We start from the raw sequence: 8495 nt of genomic DNA on the forward strand, positions 1-8495 counted from the left end.
GGGTACGTGAGAGTTTCTGATTGATTTCAGTCGTGGGGGAGATATCCATGAGTTTTTTTCTTTTTGGGAGAGATTGAATTTTTTTTTCTTTTTGGGAGAGATTGAAGAGAGATCTACACCATTATAATTTGGTCCCACCAGATTAACGGCTCCTAATTAATGATTAACGTGGTAATTTCTAGGGAGTCTCAAATTAGTAGAGGTATAGATAGATAGATAGATAGATATAGATTGATAGATAGTGCAAAGTAACATAATTGTAGTGTCATAGATGACTTCATTTAATAGCTTATATATTCATCTTGTCTTGAAAAGCGCTATGTTACAGTAACATATTATATTACCATTTTTCATTAACTACTGGCCACATAAGCAAAAATTTCTCAAAATATGCTATGTTACTTCTTAAGTTACTCCCACTATGGCTAGCCTCACTATCTATCTTGGTTGGTGAAATTTTAGATTTAAACCCTATAAACCGGAAATATGTCCAGCGGCTGTGTTTCACAAAGACTTGGATCGATCGAGGTCGAGGTCTTAAGTTAACTAACTACTCAAAATCTGATACTTTGTCTGTCAATACTAGGATCGGTCTAGGTGTGTCTTGATGAAATTAATAACAACTCTGCAGATTGATCCGAGGAATCTGGGCGGTGCGCGCTAGCACGCTCACCTAACGTGATCCATTATTGATCCACAACAGCTAGCTAGTTGCTCATGAGTATATCCCGGGACCTCCATGAAAGCAAGTATGTGACTGGAGTACTTAGATTCCTTAGGCACTTGTTACCGAACCTGCCTAGCAAGTACACATGCAGGCAGGCAAGCTGTGTGCAGGTTGTGTAAGATGCATCTTCAATCTCACTTCAGCTCTCTGGGATGTACAGCACGTCTATCTGTCGTATGCACCGCAAAATCGAATGACGAGATCTACCTCTCTGATAAAACTTGGGATCATCGGGTCGACCGAGATACTGATTGATTTTTAATGGTCCGATCGTATCGATTACATAAAACTGTTGTGACAAACTAACAATCCACTGCTCCACAACTTGAGGATAAGTAGTAGTTAATTCTGACATGAACCAAGATGCCTCCTTGATCTACTACGTCGCTAACATGTCATGACAAATCTAGTTTCCACTAAGCACGCACAAAGTCAGCATGATCGACTCAAAGATGATGTTCCACAAAGCACATGTAGATGTATATGATTTACCTAATGATGATTGTTACACTATAATTTATGAATCAATCCTGAAATTTTGATATGAGACGGATGGGAAGTATTGCTAAGAAAACTAGCATGTTTAACCTCAAAATCTGATATAGTGTCCACGTCGACCATGTCGATCATATACCCGTATCGTATTAGAATAAATCTGAGGCATACCGTTGAGGACCAAGCACGACAGTGATATTTGTTAACGAGGTTCACCAATATGGCTACATCCCCGGGGCCTGACTATGGGCGCTCCTCCCCGTGACACCGTCACAATACCGCACACCGGCCAACCAGGCGCCGGCACACGCCGCCGGCTCCCCCTTGCGTGCCTGTGCTATTACGTTGGCATAGGTTACATCGTGTGTCTACCCTTGCTATATAAGAAAGGCCTAGGATACAAGTGTCCTACTAGGAGACAACTCCATATCCTATCTAAACACAATACTACTCAGAGTCCAACTGTAACCTACCTTGTAAACAATATTCGACACAACTCTAACAAACTCCACCTTGGCGAATATTCTCCACTACCTTGGATTCGTCAATGCGTCAAATTTCCATGTACATTGACTTGAGCTTATCCCATGAGTACCGCTGCTACTCCAAAGACTCCATATGACTCCACCTGCAACTTGTAGTCCCTTCTTTTCTTGACCACGGTCAACACTCGAGTAAAATTAAGTTCCTAGTTACTCTAACTTGTTCTCCCAACTTCCAGAGTGTATCCATCCAATGACATCACATACCGATCACTGACCTGCATGAAAGTGAACAACTCACATATTGGGTGTCAAACATAAGAGCTATCTGAACTCAACATCACCGCTCCTTTCTGGACCGACTGGCTAAAACTTGAAGGAATTTCACCATTGATTGTAGTCTTCCTGAGTCAAATTCGCAGTTGTCTCACCACGTGTATTACCACCAGAGGCCTGGCCCGTCTCCATGTCCCGTGTGTATCGCACACCTCGCCGCTTTTACCGCGTCGAGCCTCCGCTGTCCCGGTCGAGTCTCAAGGGTCACGAACCCAAACCACTCAACCCCCACTGCAGAGTACCACTGGTCATCACCGACCAATGGCGAGTTTCATGCTTCCATCAGACCACTGCGATCCAGTCCGTACTACGTGTCACTCATTTTTTTCCCGCTAAAATAGGCTTCGACTCTCTAAGCTCTTACATCGTAGCCCCTAAATCCAGCTCCACCTTCAACATGACTCCATGGTAGATGATCAGTCCACCCTCGCGCCCCGTCGACTTCAAGCTCTCATGTGCGCACCGTCTTGAATCAACCCCACGCCATAGTCTTGTCGAAGCCACAGAAGCCCTCAGGCCTGCGCCACGTGTTTCCACGTCCCAGAAGTCGATCACCATCAGCATCACGCTCCTATGTCATCGTTGCCGATCCCACCACCGTCTTATGTACCAACCGACTTGCGTCGATACCGTCAGACTGTCCAGTCCAACCCAGCCGAACTTGTCCGGCTGAACCATAAGCTCGAGGCTCCCAAATCGAGTTCCGCAAATTTCCATCCATCACATGATAATTCCATCTTAACTGACATGACTTCCTGCAACGCCTTCAAGCCAGGGCCGGCCCTGAGGGGGGGGGGGGTAGGTGGGGCGGCCGCCCCGGGCCCCCGAAACCAAGGGGCCCCCTCTCCAGGCATATGTGTGAGCATTCGTACCCTAAATTTCAGCCATTGAAGGTGCTCCAACTGTTGTTTTGTGTGTCAACGAAGAAGAAACACGATATGTTATGTTTATGTTTTGGCGCAATGGGCCTTGGGCCTTTATTTCTTTATTAGTATTAGAGTATAACATGAGTTACGTGGTGGTGGGCTGGTTGTCTCGGGGCCTTTTTTAGCAGGAAATAGCGATCCTGTTTTGGAAGATTAAAGCGATCGATTGATTTATACTTTCCTCATTTTCATGCGGCAGCGGAAAAGCATTAGCGCACCAAGCCAAACCCTAACAAAGTAAAATGAATGGCGGAGATCCAGGAACTGCACACACGACCAACGAGGCTTCCCGCCTGCTTTTTATGGCGTCCAAATTTATGTTATGGATCACAGCTGATTGTTTTATCAATATAATTTAGTGTAAAACTTTCTGGATCCTTCTCTAGTCTTAAATATTTTTGTGCATAGGCTGATTGTAATTCTCATCTGGCTGATTGTACATTTTGTGCGATGGAATTTTCTCATGCCATCAAAAATATTGTTTGTAAGTTGGATGGTTAGGAGGATAGGCTCTTGGTGGATAGACAACTTCTTGCCCACCTATTATATGGAGTTTTACTTGTGTCTGATTTCACAAGAGGTGTGTAAAACTCAAATTTACCTTTCGTCTGATATGAAACATCGTTGCAACGTATTTCTTGGAGTAAATAACTTAAGTTTCTCGACAAATTAATGATCCTATACATAGTTGCTAAATGTAATTTCGACATGCTTATTATTATTCGATGTTGTATTAAGGGGCCCGGGTTCTAGTTTCGCCCCGGGCCCCCGATATCTCAGGACCGGTCCTGCTTCAAGCATCCCTGTTATGCCAACAAATCTTTCACCCTTGTCCGCCATAACCCAAAGCTTCTAGTTTCATTGAACTTCTCCAGTTCAAACCTGATACCAGATGGTGCCATGATACTTTGTATGGCTAACCCATGAAAAATTATCCAAGCTTCTCACGCGAATTCCAAGTACATAACATATGTACTACTAGTAGCCTAGTTGATCTTCACGTGATTCAACTTCTAGATCCTGACTCAACTCTTGATGCTATTTGCTTTGCCTTGTCCTTGCGCTAGTTTCATTGGATTCGTATCAATGGATTTCTTCTCCCGATTAATCTGCTTCCTCCGTCCGCGTCGCACACAAGAACTCGGTCCTCCTTTTGGTCCAAACAAAATCTCCTAGAGTATCAATCGGACCTGCATCGCAGATCTTCCACGCAGAGCCTAGCCAGCTCCTTCCGCGCCTGGTCCACCAGCACAACACGTACACGCACCAGCTAGCCCCGTTGGGCCAGCCCACACCGCGCGCACTTCTGAAAGTGCGTTATATCGACTAGAGGGGGGGGTGAATAGGCGATTTTTATGAAATTCTTCACTGAGGAATTTGCTGGTGAGGAAATTCCTTAGCGAAGAACTACTAGCAGCGGAATAAGTACTCAGAAGTAAACATAGCAGAATACATGCATGGTCATCATGATGAAATAAAGACAAACACAGAGTACAGAAAGCGTAAACACAGGATAGCACAAGATGAAGACAAATAGACTGAAGAAATTGAACTAAGGAAATTGAGAAAATCTTCAGTCAAAGTCTTCAAACAGAGATATGAACAAACAAGCAACACGGTAATGAGGAAATGAAAGTGTTGAGGAAATAGAACCAGTTAGCTTGGTGAAGACAATGATTTGGTAGACCAGTTCCAACTGCTATCTCAGTTGTACATCTGGTTGGAGCGGCTGAGTATTTAAACTCGAGGACACCCAGTCCCGGACACACAGTCCTCACCGTATTCTCCTTGAGCTAAGGACACATAGTCCTCGCCCAATCACTCGCGGTAAGTCTTCAGGTGACTTCCGAACCTTGACAAACTCGGTCACTCGGCGATCCACAATTCCTGTTGGATGCTCTAGACCATGACGCCTAACCGTCTGGAAGAAGCACAGTCTTCAAAGGTAACAAGCGTCGGATCCACGTAGGATCAATCTCTTCAGTGATGCTCAATCACTTTGGGTTTGTAGGTGTTTGGGTTTGGGTTTTGGATTTTCCTCACTTGATGATATTCGCTCAAAGTCCTCAGAGGATGGGTTGCTCTCAAATGACAAGTGTCAAGTTCTCTCGGAGCAGCCAACCAGCTAGTGGTTGTAGGGGGCGGCTATTTATAGCCTAGGGAGCAGCCCGACATGATAAGACATAAATGCCCTTCAATGATATGACCGTTGGATGGATAAGATATTTTGGGACAGCTGGCGCGTAGCACAGCAACGGTCGGAAATTTGAGGTACAAATACCTCAGGGCTATCATGTTCCTCACTGTGTAGGCAATCCGCACTGGCGAATTCCTAACTCCTTAGTTAGAACAAAGTCCTCGGTGACCAGAAGAACTGCGTCTCTGTCACTGAAGAAATTGACTGGACTGTATGAGATTTCCAATGGCTTCACTCGAAGGGATTGGTAGGTGTAGGATTTGAGTTGAGCATCACATGGAAATTTTCTCCTTAGTATTTCCTCGACCCCCATTAACAGTATGGTGTTTCCTATGACTCAAGAAAGAGAAAATGAAACTACGAAAACAAAAGTCTTCATGCTTCATGTTCCTCGAATGAATACCAAGTCTTCAGGGTTACACCAATTTCTTCACTTTCAAAGTCTTCAGAAAGTCTTCAGAATATCAAAGTCTTCAGTCAAAGAACTTCATTTTTAGGGGTCGACTTTCTCTGTAAATATCAAACTCCTCATAGACTTATAGACCTGTGTACACTCATAAACACATTAGATCCTTAACCTATAAGTCTTCAATACACCAAAATCACTAAGGGGCACTAGATGCACTTACAATCTCCCCCTTTTTGGTGATTGATGACAATATAGGTTAAGTTTTCAACGGGGATAAATATATGAAGTGTAAATACTGATACTGAGGAATTTGATTGCAAGATATAGAAGAACTCCTCCTGAATATGTGCATAGTGAGGAATTTGCTTTTGAAGCAATGCACACTTGAAGAGTTGAATCATGGAGATCTCCCCCTATATCTTGTAATTCATACACGCATTTGATATATAATATGAAAAATTTGAAATGCATGATGAAATATGGTGCCTGATGAAATTCAGCATGCGTGCAATAATATTAATGAGGAATAAGCATGTAGAATAGTGCATCAAAAAGCGTTAGAGTACGGCGCATCAAAAGTATCAGCGCACCATCGGGTTTAAGATTACAACTCGATCCAATAAACTTTCAGAAGAACGAGAGTTGTAACTTAGCAAAAAAACGATATATAAGGGCGTTAAAATAAGACCCGCTTGAAGACTAATTCAAAATTCTCCCCCTTTGTCATCGAATGACCAAAAGGATTGAAACTGAGGACTAACGCTCCTGAAGATAATCAAGTTGATGAAGGAGCGCCAGCGTTGTTGGGTTCGGTCATTGAAGTAGGGCCTGCCGCAGTGTCGTCCAAGTCTTCATTTTCATCAGTCTCACATGATGAAGAATAGGAGCTGGCCACCAAAGAAGGAACCTTGACCTTCTTGTATTTCTTCGGAGGAGGTGTAGACCAGTCAAACTCTTCTTTGAGACCCATTTTCTCCAGATATTCAGCGCTGTAGACTTGAGACAGAACAGCCCAGGTGCGGTTGAGGGTTTCATGGAGGTAGTAGTGGTTTTTCTTCACTGCATTGTGTGTTGAAGTCATTGTTGGGGAACGTAGTAATTTCAAAAAAATTCCTACGCACACGCAAGATCATGTGATGCATAGCAACGAGAGGGGGGAGTGTGATCTACATACCTAGTAGATCGACAACGGAAGCGTTTGGTTGATGTAGTCGTACGTCTTCACGATCCGACCAATCAAGCACCGAAACTACGGCACCTCCGAGTTTTAGCACACGTTCAGCTCGATGACGATCCCCGGACTCCGATCCAGCAAAGTGTCGGGGAAGAGTTCCGTCAGCACGACGGCGTGGTGACGATCTTGATGTACTACTGCTGCAGGGCTTCGCCTAAGCACCGCTACAATATTATCGAGGACTATGGTGGCTGGGGCGCCGCACACGGCTAAGGAATAGATCACGTGGATCAACTTGTGTGTTTTTGGGGTGCCCCTGCCTCCGTATATAAAGGACTAAACGGGGGGAGGCTGGCCGGCCAAGGAGGGCGCGCCAGGAGAGTCCTACTTCCTCTGGGAGTAGGATTCCCCCCCCCAACCCTAGTTGGAATAGGATTCGCGGAGGGGGGAAAAGAGAGAGAGGGGCCGGCCCCCTCTGCTTGTCCTATTCGGACCAAGGGAGGGGAGGGGCGCGCGGCCCATGGAGGGCTGCCTCTTCTCTTTTCCACTAAGGCCCATCATGGCCCATTTAGCTCCCGGGGGGGTTCCGGTAACCTCCCGGTACTTCGGTAAAATCCCGATTTCAACCGGAACACTTCCGGTATTCAAACATAGGCTTCCAATATATAAATATTTATGTCTCGACCATTTCGATACTCCTCGTCATGTCCGTGATCACATCCGGGACTCCGAACAAACTTCGGTACATCAAAATGTATAAACTCATAATATAACTGTCATCGTAACCTTAAGCGTGCGGACCCTACGGGTTCGAGAACAATGTAGACATGACCGAGACATGTCTCCGGTCAATAACCAATAGCGGGACCTGGATGCCCATATTGGCTCCTACATATTCTACGAAGATCTTTATCGGTCAGACCGCATAACAACATACGTCGTTCCCTTTATCATCGGTATGTTACTTACCCGAGATTCGATCGTCGGTATTCCAATACCTAGTTCAATCTCGTTGCCGGCAAGTCTCTTTACTCGTTCCGTAATACATCATCCCGCAACTAACTCATTTAGTTGCAATGCTTGCAAGGCTTAAGTGATGTGCATTACCGAGAGGGCCCAGAAATACCTCTCCGACAATCGGAGTGACAAAACCTAATCTCAAAATACGCCAACCCAACATGTACCTTTGGAGACACCTGTAATACTCCTTTATAATCACCCAGTTATGTTGTGACGTTTGGTAGTACCCAAAGTGTTCCTCCGGTAAACGGGAGTTGCATAATCTCATAGTTATAGGAACATGTATAAGTCATGAAGAAAGCAATAGCAACATACTAAACGATCGGGTGCTAAGCTAATGGAATGGGTCATGTCAATCAGATCATTCTCTTAATGATGTGATCCCGTTAATCAAATAACAACTCATTGTTCATGGTTAGGAAACATAACCATCTTTGATTAACGAGATAGTCAAGTAAAGGCATACTAGTGACACTTTGTTTGTCTATGTATTCACACATGTATCATGTTTCCGGTTAATACAATTCTAGCATGAATAATAAACATTTATCATGATTATAAGGAAATAAATAATAACTTTATTATTTCCTCTAGGGCATATTTCCTTCAGTCTCCCACTTGCACTAGAGTCAATAATCTAGATTACACAGAAATGATTCTAACACCCATGGAGCCTTGGTGCTGATCATGTTTTGCTCGTCGAAGAGGCTTAGTCAACAGGTCTGCAAT

Source organism: Triticum urartu, chromosome 6A (genome assembly GCF_056163025.1).
Source record: "Triticum urartu cultivar PI428250 chromosome 6A, HENAU_Tu73, whole genome shotgun sequence".
Lineage (NCBI taxonomy): Eukaryota > Viridiplantae > Streptophyta > Magnoliopsida > Poales > Poaceae > Triticum > Triticum urartu.